Source organism: Chelonia mydas, chromosome 6 (genome assembly GCF_015237465.2).
Source record: "Chelonia mydas isolate rCheMyd1 chromosome 6, rCheMyd1.pri.v2, whole genome shotgun sequence".
In the NCBI taxonomy this organism is placed as follows: Eukaryota; Metazoa; Chordata; order Testudines; family Cheloniidae; genus Chelonia; species Chelonia mydas.
Window position 1 is genome coordinate 18,409,475 of NC_051246.2, and position 14,181 is coordinate 18,423,655.

At 48.5% G+C, this 14,181-nt stretch overlaps 1 pseudogene; it reads left to right on the plus strand.

Moving 5' to 3' along the window:
• Positions 1 to 501: 501 nt before the first annotated feature.
• LOC119566519 lies at positions 502 to 9,178 on the plus strand (annotated as a pseudogene).
• The last annotated feature ends 5,003 nt before the right edge of the window (positions 9,179 to 14,181 follow it).

Genomic DNA, 14,181 nt, shown 5'->3' on the forward strand with positions numbered 1-14,181 from the left:
TGAGCTCAGATTCATACTAATGAGCTAGAGGTGTAAAACTTCATATCTCAGTTCCCATAGAGACACCAGTTCCCACTACATGGCTGTTTTACAACTGGGAGCCAAACTGGAATGAGTGACCTAGAGGTGAATATCTCTATATCCCATTCCAATTCCTCTGTGCCTCCTGTTTGCTCTTTAAAACAACCCAGCATCATTTCTTTTCAAAGCTTAGCCGGGAAACCTCCCCTAACTCTCACCCCTTCCCTCTAGAAGATGCCCCCATTTTCAGGTCACTGCCAAGTGAAGGTGGAGATCTGTGAACTTGGAGTGTTCTCCAGACCTTTCTTTCAAGGACATCTTGGACAATCTTACCAGGAAGGTTTGCATTTCTTATCAGGGTTACTAATGGGATAGGAAAGGCTCTGCACTATGTGCATATAAGGAGCAGCATCCCGGCGTTGCGCTGCATTTAGCACTCACACTTTCCTTTCCCCACCAGTTTGGGTGAACAGGGACATCATGAAGTGGCTTCTGCTCCTCCGTCTGGTGGTGCTTTCTCAGTGCCGGGTGACAAAGTGAGTGCAGGGGGGAACAAGAAACATTGGGATTCTGAGCTCAGGTTTCTACAGAGCAATGTTCCCTTAGCAGCAGCAGCAGCTCCTACATCTCTCTCCTCAATACTTCATTCTTTAATAGGCAGCAGGTGGGAACTACCCCTTGGCTGCATGGCATAGCAGAGGTATGAGGAAGGATGGGCTTATGGTTACAATACTGGAACAGGATTTGGAAAAATCTAGGTTCATTTCCAGCTCTACCACAGACTCATTGTGTGACCTAGTGACTGAGTCTCTCTGGGCCTCAGTTCTCTGGATAAAAATGAACATATGTCCTTTGTCCACCTTGTCTATTTCATCAGTAAGATCTATAGGACAGGGGACTGTCTTATACAATGTATTAGTACAGCTCCCAGCATACTAGGCCCTCTCAGTGCTAGTTACACATGGGCCAGGAGTTTCCAAGTGTCCTGCGGGAATTATATGCCCAACTCACACTGACTTTTAATGCACTGGTCACCCAACCCACCTAAACCCTGTGCTAATCCCAGCTATAAAAAGGGGTCTCCGTGCAGTGTAAGAGCCGGACTGCACGGTATTCCCTGAACACAAGGCTTGTCTATTGTTTATTTCTTATTGATCAGTCTCTCTCCCCACCCTTGTTGATTAGGGTCTCCCTGAGAAAGGGGAAATCCCTGAGGCAGAACCTTAAGGAACATGGCTTGCTGGAGGATTTCCTGAAGAAACACCCTTACAACCTGGCCTCCAAGTATTTCCCCAGCCTGACCAACGAGGATGCCAGCAAGCTCCTAACAAACTGCATGGACATGAGTATGGCAGGAGAGCAGGTCTTGAAGCCTCCCTCTCCTCATCAAAGCTTCCCATTCCTCTGCCAACAGCTGATCTCTCTCTCTTCCCAAAAGTGCCCCAACCCACTCCCCCACCCATCTGCTTCCAACCAAGCACTTCCCTTGCTGCTGCCAAGAACCTTCCCCAGCCCCCATGCTGGGCCATCCAGCCCCCAGCTGTGATTGGATGGGATTAAGAAGAGCCCTGGGAATAGAACTCCCAGGTCTGCTGGCTCCCCGCTTCCAATACACTGAGATTGATGGAAACTGGAGATAAACAACTCTGTGCATCAGATGCCAGCAGGTCCTAGGAGCCCTGCTGGGTAAAGTGATGGCAGAGAAACAGCAGCTCAGGCTGAGCCTTTAGCAAGGCCACCGTAGCCCAATCCTCAACTGCTGTAAATCAGCTGGTGGAACTATGCCGGTTTACACCAGCTGAGGATCTAGCCCTTGGATGGAAATTGTTCCCTCTCTTTAGAATCATAGAATATCAAGGTTGGAAGGGACCTCAGGAGGTCATCTAGTCCAACCCCCTGCTCAAAGCAGGACCAATCCCCAATTTTTGCCCCAGATCCCTAAATGGCCCCCTCAAGGATTGAACTCACAACCCTGGGTTTAGCACGCCAATGCTCAAACCACTGAGCTAGCCCTCCGCAAAAGAAGCTGTTTGTTACCATGTCAGCTGATTGATGAGCTGCCAGCCCCAACCCAAGCACTAGCCTTTAACCTATCAGTCACCCATCCAGCTACACACCAAGCCTTGCATTGCTTAGCTGCATGAAATCAGAGGCAATCACCTCCTGCACAGATACATCGTTCTTTGCCTTGCTTTGGCAGATCGAGTATTTGGAACCGTTTCCATCAGCACCCCAGCCCAGGATTTCTCTGTCCTCTTCGACACCGGCTCCTCCAACCTCTAGGTGCCCTCTGTGTACTGTTCCAGCCGAGCCTGCAGTAAGTTACCTGCAACACCTCTTGCCTTGACACGCCATCTGGGTGGTTTGATTGAAATCAGAGAGATTTAAATCAGCAATGAGGAAACCTTGACTGAAATCACGGATTTTAATCTTGCTTTGCATTTGTAGTTTTTAGTTATTTTCCTGCAGGAAGTTGTTTTTTGTTGGTAACCATTAAAACACCTTGATTTGCAACTAATTATAGCTTTTACCCTAAAATTGATACTTCCTCTTTCTAATCAAGAAGAGAAATAAATCTGTATATATTGAGTGTAACCACTTATAGACCTTAACATACATTTATTTGTACATTTTTTAATTATGAGAAAATGGTGAAGGATGCATTTTTAATTTTGCTACCTGACTAATCTTGTTACTTGAAGTATGTGTTCACCTTTACATGGTAATTGGAATTTGATTGAAAATGAAAAAAAAAAAAGTTTTTAAAAATTATTAGTAAAATAAAATGACCTTAAATTCGCTGGATAGCTAAGAAAAAAGTTTATTAAAACAATTTGCATTTAAAATTAACAATGTATTAAACAAAGGAAGTGTTGTCAATAAGGCCATTGTGGAGAAACTAAATGAATTCTTTGCATCAGTCTTCACAGCTGAGGATGTGAGGGTGATTCCCAGACCTGAGCCATTCTTTTTAGGTGAAAGATCTGAGGAACTGTCCCAGATTGAGGTATCATTAGAGGAGGTTTTAGAACAAATTGATAAATTAAAGAGCAATAAGTCAACAGGACCAGATGGTATTCACCCAAGAGTTCTGAAGGAGCTCAAATGTGAAATTGCAGAACTACTAACTGTAGTCTGTAACCTAGCATTTAAATCAGCTTCTGTACCAGAGGACTGGAGGATAGCTAATGTGACGCCAATTTTTAAAAAGGGCTCCAGAGGTGATCCTGGCAATTACAGGCCTATAAGCCTGACTTCAGTACTGGGCAAACTGGTTGAAACGATCATAAAGAACAATATTGTCAGACATAGATGTACATAATTTACTGAGGAAGAGTCAACATGGTATTAGTAAAGGGAAACTATGCCTCACCAATCTACTAGAACTCTTTGCGGGGGTCAACAAGCATGTGGACCAAGGGGATCCAGTGGATATAGTGCACTTAGATTTTCAGAAAGCCTTTGACAAGGTTCCTCAGCAGAGGCTCTTATGCAAAGGAAGCTGCCACGGGATAAAAGGGCAGGTACTCTCATGGATTGGTAACTGGTTAAAAGATAGGAAACAGAGGGTAGGTATAAATGGTCAGTTTTCAGAATGGAGAGAGGTAAAAAGTGGTGTCCCCCAGGGGTCTGTTCTGGGACCAGTCCTATTCAACATATTCAAACGTGATCTGGAAAAAGGGGTAAACAGTGAGGTGGCAAAATCTAAAGATGATACAAAACTACTAAAGATAGTTAAGACCCAGGCAGGCTGCGAAGAGCTAGAAAAGGATCTCTTAAACCTGGGTGACTGGGCAACAAAATGGCAGATGAAATTTAATGTTGATAAATGCAAAGTAATGCACATTGGAAAGCATGATGCCAACTATACATATAAAATGATGGGGTCTAAATTAGCTGTTACCTCTCAAGAAAGAGATCTTGGAGTCATTGTGGATAGTTCTCTGAAAACATCCACTCAATGTGCAGTGGCAGTCAAAAAAGAGACCAGAATGCTGGGAATAATTAAGAAAGGGATAGATAATAGGACAGAAAATATCACATTGCCACTATATAAATCCATGGTACGCCCACATCTTGAATACTGTGTGCAGATGTGGTTGCCCCATCTCAAAAAACATATATTGGAATTGCAAAAGGTTCAGAAAACAGCAACAAAAATGATCAGGGGTATGGAACAGCTTCCGTATGAGGAGAGATTAATAAGACTGGGACTTTTCAGCTTGGAAAAGAGACAGCTATGGGGAGATATGATTGAGGTCTATAAAATCATGACTGGTGTAGAGAAAGGAGATAAGAGAGTGTTGTTTACTACTTCTCATAACACAAGAACTAGGGATCACCAAATGGAATTAATAGGCAGCAGGTTTAAAACATATAAAAGGAAGTATTTTTTCACACAATGTACAGTGAACCTGTGGAACTCCTTGCCAGAGGATGTTGTGAAGACCAAGACCATAACAGGGTTCAAAAAAGAACTAGATAAATTCATGGAGGATAGGTCCATCAATAGCTATAAGCCAGGATGGGCAGGAATGGTGTCCCTAGCCTCTGTTGGCCAGAAGCTGGGAATGAGCGACAGGGGATGGATCATTTGATGATTACCTGTTCTGTTCATTCAGTCTGGGGCACCTGGCACTGGCCACTGTCGGAATACAGGATACTGGGCTAGATGGACCCTTGGTCTGACCCAGTAGGGCCATTCTTATGTTCTTATGTGTAGTCAGTGAATTAAACTGATTGTTTCTGGTCACCATGTCCTTCCAAGATTTTAGATTTCATCCTCTCACACTTACTTTTTACTGGGAAAGGAAAACAAGCTGTCTTGCTTTTATAACTCCCAGTCAATTTCTTAAGTTAGAATGAACTAGTCAGTGAACTGAACTAGCTGTATGAACTGACATGAAGAAAATATTCTCTCTGCACCTGCGGAAGAGGCTACTGCTGTGAAAAGCTGGTTTAGCACTTCAACCAAGTCTAGTTCCAGCTGCTGAGCCAGTGAAATCCACCAGTTCAGTGGTCTATCTTTAAAACTTCAGCAACAAATATGCACTACTTAATAGTAATTTTTTATTTAATTTAACTGATTTTAATAGATTTTAGTAAGTTTAGACTTGCACAGATGTTGTCATAATTTAAACTTTAATTTTAAAGTAGTATTTTTTAAAAGAAAAATGTATTTACATTGTTAAAAATCAGATTTTTTTTAAATTAAAAAAATCATCAGTTTCCAGCTACCGTGGAAGCCAGATATGAATAGGTTTCCTTCCACTGTCTGTGGATTGTCCAGTTGTACAGTGTCAGAGGAGGGGAATGGTTTCTAGGAAGCCCAGGAGCTAGATTCACAACGGGACCTAGGCATTGCAATGCTGAGCACTGCAGTGCACAAGCACCCTCCCCCCACCAAAGAATTCACAGCCTCACTGGTCTCCCATACAACACATGGGGAGAGTTACAAGTGTCGGTCTGTGACCATTTGACTCTTCTGTACTTGCAGAAGACCACAGTCGCTTCAACCCATCAGACTCCTCCACCTACGAGGCCACCAGTGAGGACGTCTCCATCCAGTATGGCACCGGCAGCATGACTGGAATCCTGGGCTACGACACCGTCCAGGTAAATCACAAGAAAGGATCAAAGCCCCTGGAGCAGAGAAGGGAAATGATTAGGAATTCGAAGGACAGGATGCATCTGCAAAGCTAAAGCAGGAACTCCACTAGCTGTAAACTGGGAGATAGGAATAGAGAAAGGGAAGAGAAGAGACAATGAAGCCAATCATGGGGGAGAGAGCACAGTTCAGGGCATGGTAGCCTCTGAGAACTTGCACGCTGTAAAGACTCTAAGGTAGACTTGGCAGCTTCTCCCAGGGTGTAGCGTGTGTCTGATTATCCCCATCCCTCCTCTAAGGTTGGAGGCATTGTGGACACCAGTCAGATCTTTGGCCTGAGCGAGACCAAGCCCGGCTCCTTCCTCTACTACTCCCCCTTTGATGGGATCCTGGGTCTGGCCTTCCCCAGCAGCTCCTCCTCTGGAGCCACCCCCGTCTTTGACAACATGATGAACGAGGGTTTGGTGTTCCAGTACCTCTCCTCCATCTACCTGAGCTCGTAAATCAGGGCTGGAAACAGCCCATCTGCTGCAATGAGATTCAGCACCTCTCACATTCAGTGAGCCCTGCAATGTTTGCATCAGAATTCCCAAAACACAGCGATCTCGGGTGGAACAAGGCAGCCATTCCATGCTGGTGATGTACATTTTGGGAGCAGAAGTAAACACTAGTGCCTCTAACGATTACATTAAAGCACCAGGGTCCTCTCTACACCCACTGCAGGTCATCAGTATAAGACTGACTCCTGGGGGGGAAGTGCCCCACGTCACCCACATGACTCCCTGGCTCATCACCTTCTAACACCAGACTGCTCAGTACTGACTCAGAGGGAACAGCAGCACCTGCCACCACTGCCTCAAACACCTGGGCCTTTCCTTGGAGGTCTCTCATCCAATTTTAGGGCAGGCCCAGCCCTGCTTAGCTTTTGAGACCTGGCAAGAGACAGTTATCAAAGTAGGGGTAGAGGTGCCCCGCCCAGACAACCGTCATGTCCTTTCACCGCTACTAGACACTGATGTATCCCAGCACTGCCCAGCTGCGGCTTTCTCTAATAGGGAAGGGTTCAAAAAGGAACTCGATAAGTTCATGGAGGATAGGTCCATCAATGGCTATTAGCCAGGATGGGCAGGGATGGTGTCCCTAGCCTCTGTTTGCCAGAAGCTGGGAATGGCAACAGAGGATGGATGACTTGTTGATTCAGTTCTGTTCATTCCCTCTGGGGCACCTGGCATTGGCCACTGTCGAAAGACAGGATACTGGGCTAGATGGACCTTTGGTCTGACCCAGTATGGCCATTATTAAGTTCAGACAGAGCGTTTGCTATTGACTTGCCAGCCAGCCATTCATACATCTGCTTCGACTCTCCCCTCTCCCTTCTCTAGGGACGACCAGAGCGGGAGCTTTGTGATGTTTGGTGGCATCGACTCATCTTACTACTCTGGGAACCTCAACTAGATCCCTCTCTCTGCTGAGACTTACTGGCAAATCACCATGGACAGGTGTCTCCCACCCCTTGGTCCTTCCCCTTCATCGGCCACCTTGAGGAGACAGGCAAAAGGAGATGCATGCGGGAGCCTGGGGAAGCTCAAATTACAGAGTCTAGACAAGACAAGAGACAAGGGAGTCAGAATCACGCCTTCCTTGGAGCTATAGGAAAGGAGCTCACCAGTGAGAAGGTTAGATCAGTGGTTCTCCACCTCGTCCACACCAGGAACCCTCATCTGGCCCACTCTGCTTAGCAATAAAGTACAGGGCAGGGAGGGCACAACCCCTTGACCTCCGATTGTGACCCCCAGGCTAGATCGGTCACAGTCCCAGAAGGTTGTAGGACGATGAGCGATGGGCAATAGCCAAGAAGGTTGAGGCTGAAACATCAGGGGAAAGTTCTTGGCAGTTGTAGCAAGGAGGGTGGGGGGCGGGGTGAGAGGCAGCTCCACCCTGCAGACCTCTCACTGCTGGCTCATGGGCTGAGTGGAAATGAGATCAGGAGCGTTAATGGGAACGTTCCCCCTGACTCTCTCTCTTCCAGCATCACCATGAACGGAGAGACCATCGCTTGCTCTGGTGGCTGCCAGGCTATCATTGACACTGGCACTTCTCTGCTGGCTGGGCCCTCTACTAGCATCTCCAACATCAACTCCTACATTGGCACCAGCAATGGCACGGTAAGGGCAGGGAGAAGGGAGAGATGCTTCTAGAGGTGTCTGCTACACATGGATGTGATGCTCCATCTGTCTCACTGGAGAACCTAGTGCCCGAGACGTGTCTAACCTTTCCTCTGTGTGTTGCCTCCCTCCCTGCAGATCAGCTGCAGTGCCATGAGCAGCCTGCCCAACATCGTCTTCACCATCAACGGCATCGAGTTCCCTCTGCCCACCAGTACCTACATCACTGATGTGAGTGTCCTGCTGAGAAAGCCGCCTCGGGGCCTCTTAGCGAAGGCTTGTGCCTGAGGCCATTGCACTGAGCATGCTGGCAATTGCCCCCTGCACAGCCGGCATGGGCCTGCAGGAGCATCACTGAGATGCAGCTCAGAGTCTGTTCCCAGTATGAGAGTGGGGCGGCAGAGAGCTCTTCCCACAAACGGATCCAGGGGGAGGGATGGTCAAGATCAAGGCAGGCCCACAGTGAAAGTGACATACTGCAAGAGCAGCGAGGCAGCCTGTAGAGCTGGCCACTGTAGGAGATCACCAGGGCAGGGGCCTTACGGGGCTAGGAGAGAATTAAATGTGCAGCTACCCAAGCTGGGAGGCTAGATCAAGAGAGATCACTGCCTCGTGCTCCAGGGCACGGGCATCTGGGCATCAGGAAGGATGTTCCTTCCCCATGATAAGAGTTTGCTCCCTGCTGGGGAGGAACAGGCAAGCTGCTTTAACAGCACACAGCAACACCAGCTGGTAGGTTGGACAGGCAGTGGGGAAGCCCAAATCCACTTATAATCACAGCAGGATTTCTGGTGGCAGAATGTAATCGCTCCCTTTGGAATCTGGCCAGGAGTCTGGAGAGAGCGCGCTTTGCCTCCTCAAGGGATGAAAAGAAGTGATCAGGGCCTTGCTTTTCTTCCCAGTTCACAGGCTGCACCCCTTAGCCTCAGGATGAAGCACTGGGACTGTACTGAGGCCCAGATCCACAAAGGTACCTCAATGGGAGTTATGCCCCTAAATACCTGTGAGCATCCAGGCATCACTCACCAACCCCACTGCTTGCATCCCCAAGCTGTCCCTTAAAGTCTCCAAGCCAAGGCCTGACCCAGGCTAACGCTCCTTAGCTTGGGAGCAGTGGTGAGATCCCATCCCAAGATGGTGCAGGTGCAGGCATGTGCACTCCCTGCAGGATAATAACTCAAGGGTCATTGAAGTTCCAGCCCAATAACCCATGTCCCATTTTATCTTAGTGCAGAACTCAGGCTCTTGATCTCCCAGTTTTGAAGGCATCGACCTCCCCACCACCTCTGGAGACCTCTGGATCCTCGGAGATGTCTTCATCCGCCAGTACTACGTTGTCTTCGACAGGGCCAACAACTAGGTGGGCCTGGCCCCCGTGGCATGAACACAGTGCCATCCCCGGGACACTGCCATGGAACCCTGACCCCGGAGAGTATCTGTTTCTCCAGAGCCCCAACAATGCGAGTCAGTCTAGTGACCCTTATTGCTGCTGGGACCTAAATGGACACACACTATTCCCCACCCCAAACTCACCCTCTCGTCTCTAATCTTACCAACAGTAGAATAAAGGACTATAAGAGCATTGTAGTGAATTGTTTCTCTCTGGTGGGCGGGGTGACCCACATTCCACCGATGAGGAGGCAGGAAGGGAACATAGCATGTAAGAGGTACTTTGTTGCTGCAGTTGTATTCTCCTCCACAGGTTGGCAATTACAGGTGACAAAACAAGGCAAACAGAAAAAGGGAGAGGAAAAAACACCAAAGACACAAGATGCTCTACGTAAAAGAATAAATGGACACAAATCAGATGTCAAGAATTATAACATTCATATATCAGTCGGAGAACACTTCAATCTCTCTGGTCACACAATTACAGACATGAAAGTTGTGATATTACAACAAAAAAACTTCAAACCAGACTGCAGCGAGAGACTGCTGAATTGGAATTCATTTGCAAATTGGATACAATTAACTTAGGCTTGAATAGAGACTTGGAGTGGCTAAGTCATTATGCAAGTATGCATCCGATGAAGTTAGCTGTAGCTCACAAAAGCTTATGCTCAAATAAATTGGTTAGTCTCTAAGGGTACGTCTACACTACGGAATAAGGTCGAATTTATAGAAGTCGGTTTTTTAGAAATCAGTTTTATATATTCGAGTGTGTGTGTCCCCACAGAAAATGCTCTAAGTGCATTAAGTGCATTAACTCGGCGCAGTGCTTCCACAGTACCGAGGCTAGCGTCGACTTCCGGAGCGTTGCACTGTGGGTAGGTATCCCACAGTTCCCACAGTCTCCGCTGCCCATTGGAATTCTGGGTTGAGATCCCAATGCCTGATGGGGCTAAAACATTGTCGCGGGTGGTTCTGGGTACATATCGTCAGGCCCCCCTTCCCTCCCTCCCTCCGTGAAAGCAAGGGCAGACAATCGTTTCGCGCCTTTTTTCCTGAGTTACCTGTGCAGACGCCATACCACGGCAAGCATGGAGCCCGCTCAGGTAACCATCACCGTATGTCTCCTGGGTGCTGGCAGATGCGGTACGGCATTGCTACACAGTAGCAGCAACCCATTGCCTTCTGGCAGCAGACGGTACAGTACGACTGGTAGCCGTCCTCGTCATGTCCGAGGTGCTCCTGGCCACGTCGGCTGGGAGCGCCTGGGCAGACATGGGCGCAGGGACTAAATTTGGAGTGACTTGACCAGGTCATTCTCTTTAGTCCTGCAGTCAGTCCTATTGAACCGTCTTATGGTGAGCAGGCAGGCAGTACGGATTGCTAGCAGTCCTATTGCATCATCTTCTGCCAGGCAGCCATGAGATGTGGATGGCATGCAGTCCTTCTGCACCGTCTGCTGCCAGCCAAAGATGTAAAAGATAGATGGAGTGGATCAAAACAAGAAATAGACCAGATTTGTTTTGTACTCATTTGCCTCCTCCCCCATCTAGGGGACTCATTTCTCTAGGTCACACTGCAGTCACTCACAGAGAAGGTGCAGCGAGGTAAATCTAGCCATGTATCAATCAGAGGCCAGGCTAACCTCCTTGTTCCAATAAGAACAATAACTTAGGTGCACCATTTCTTATTGGAACCCTCCGTGAAGTCCTGCCTGAAATACTCCTTGATGTAAAGCCACCCCCTTTGTTGATTTTAGCTCCCTGAAGCCAACCCTGTAAGCCGTGTCGTCAGTCGCCCCTCCCTCCGTCAGAGCAACGGCAGACAATCATTCCGCGCCTTTTTTCTGTGCGGATGCCATACCAAGGCAAGCATGGAGGCCGCTCAGCTCACTTTGGCAATTAGGAGCACATTAAACACCACACGCATTATCCAGCAGTATATGCAGCACCAGAACCTGGCAAAGCGATACCGGGCGAGGAGGCGACGTCAGCGCGGTCACGTGAGTGATCAGGACATGGACACAGATTTCTCTGAAAGCATGGGCCCTGCCAATGCATGCATCATGGTGCTAATGGGGCAGGTTCATGCTGTGGAACGCCGATTCTGGGCTCGGGAAGCAAGCACAGACTGGTGGGACCGCATAGTGTTGCAGGTCTGGGACGATTCCCAGTGGCTGCGAAACTTTCAAGGGCACTTTCATGGAACTTTGTGACTTGCTTTCCCCTGCCCTGAAGCGCATGAATACCAAGATGAGAGCAGCCCTCACAGTTGAGAAGCGAGTGGCGATAGCCCTGTGGAAGCTTGCAACGCCAGACAGCTACCGGTCAGTTGGGAATCAATTTGGAGTGGGCAAATCTACTGTTGGGGCTGCTGTGATGCAAGTAACCCACGCAATCAAAGATCTGCTGATATCAAGGGTAGTGACCCTGGGAAATGTGCAGGTCATAGTGGATGGCTTTGCTGCAATGGGATTCCCTAACTGTGGTGGGGCCATAGACGGAACCCATATCCCTATCTTGGCACCGGAGCACCAAGCCGCCGAGTACATAAACCGCAAGGGATACTTTTCAATAGTGCTGCAAGCTCTGGTGGATCACAAGGGGCGTTTCACCAACATCAACGTGGGATGGCCGGGAAAGGTACATGACGCTCGCATCTTCAGGAACTCTGGTCTGTTTCAAAAGCTGCAAGAAGGGACTTTATTCCCAGACCAGAAAATAACTGTTGGGGATGTTGAAATGCCTATATGTATCCTTGGGGACCCAGCCTACCCCTTAATGCCATGGCTCATGAAGCCATACACAGGCAGCCTGGACAGTAGTCAGGAGCTGTTCAACTACAGGCTGAGCAAGTGCAGAATGGTGGTAGAATGTGCATTTGGACGTTTAAAGGCGCGCTGGCGCAGTTTACTGACTCGCTTAGACCTCAGCGAAACCAATATTCCCACTGTTATTACTGCTTGCTGTGTGCTCCACAATATCTGTGAGAGTAAGGGGGAGACGTTTATGGCGGGGTGGGAGGTTGAGGCAAATCGCCTGGCTGCTGGTTACGCGCAGCCAGACACCAGGGCAGTTAGAAGAGCACAGGAGGGCGCGGTACGCATCAGAGAAGCTTTGAAAACCAGTTTCATGACTGGCCAGGCTACGGTGTGAAAGTTCTGTTTGTTTCCTTGATGAAACCCCCCGCCCCTTGGTTCACTCTACTTCCCTGTAAGCTAACCACCCTCTCCTCCTGCCTTCGATCACCGCTTGCAGAGGCAATAAAGTCATTGTTGCTTCACATTCATGCATTCTTTATTCATTCATCACACAAATAGGGGGATGACTACCAAGGTAGCCCAGGAGGGGTGGTGGAGGAGGGAAGGAAAATGCCACACAGCACTTTAAAAGTTTACAACTTTAAAATTTATTGAATGACAGCCTTCTTTTTTTTGGGCAATCCTCTGTGGCGGAGTGGCTGGTTGGCCGGTGGCCCCCCCACCGCGTTCTTGGGCGTCTGGGTGAGGAGGCTAAGGAACTTGGGGAGGAGGGCGGTTGGTTACACAGGGGCTGTAGTGGCAGTCTTTGCTCCAGCTGCCTTTGCTGCAGCTCAACCATACACTGGAGCATACTGGTTTGGTCCTCCAGCAGCCTCAGCATTGAATCCTGCCTCCTCTCATCACGCTGCCGCCACATTTGAGCTTCAGCCCTCTCTTCAGCCCGCCACTTACTCTCTTCAGCCCGCCACCTCTCCTCCCGGTCATTTTGTGCTTTCCTGCAGTTGGACATTATTTGCCTCCACGCATTCGTCTGTGCTCTGTCAGTGTGGGAGGATAGCATGAGCTCGGAGAACATTTCATCTCGAGTGCGTTTTTTTTTCTTTCTAATCTTCACTAGCCTCTGGGAAGGAGAAGATCCTGTGATCATTGAAACACATGCAGCTGGTGGAGAAAAAAGAAGGGACAGCGGTATTTAAAAAGACACATTTTATAAAACACTGGCTACACTCTTTCAGGGTAAACCTTGCTGTTAACATTACATTCATAGCACATGTGCTTTCGTTACAAGGTCGTATTTTGCCTCCCCCCACCGCGTGGCTACCCCCTCAACCCTCCCCCCTCCCTGTGGTTAACAGCGGGGAACATTTCTGTTCAGCCGCAGGCAAACAGCCCAGCAGGAATGGGCTCCTCTGAGTGTCCCCTGAAGAAAAGCACCCTATTTCAACCAGGTGACCATGGATTATATCTCACTCTCCTGAGGATAACACAGAGAGATAAAGAACGGATGTTGTTTGAACGCCAGCAAACATGCACTGCAATGCTTTGTTGTACAATGATTCCCGAGTACGTGTTACTGGCCTGGAGTGGTAAAGTGTCCTACCATGAAGGACGCAATAAGTCTGCCCTCCCCAGAAACCTTTTGCAAAGGCTTTGGGAGTATATCCAGGAGAGCCGCGAATGCCAGGGCAAAGTAATCCTTTCACATGCTTGCTTTTAAACCATGTATAGTATTTTAAAAGGTACACTCACCGGAGGTCCCTTCTCCGCCTGCTGGGTCCAGGAGGCAGCCTTGGGTGGGTTCGGGGGGTACTGGCTCCAGGTCCAGGGTGAGAAACAGTTCCTGGCTGTCGGAAAAACCGGTTTCTCCGCTTGCTTGCTGTGAGCTATCTACAACCTCATCATCTTCATCATCTTCTTCATCCCCAAAACCTGCTTCCGTATTGCCTCCATCTCCATTGAAGGAGTCAAACAACACGGCTGGGGTAGTGGTGGCTGAACCCCCTAAAATGTCATGCAGCTCATCATAGAAGAGGCATGTTTGGGGCTCTGACCCGGAGCGGCCGTTCGCCTCTCTGGTTTTCTGGTAGGCTTGCCTCAGCTCCTTCAGTTTCACGCGGCACTGCTTCGGGTCCCTGTTATGGCCTCTGTCCTTCATGCCCTGGGAGATTTTGACAAAGGTTTTGGCATTTCGAAAACTGGAACGGAGTTCTGATAGCACGGATTCCTCTCCCCATACA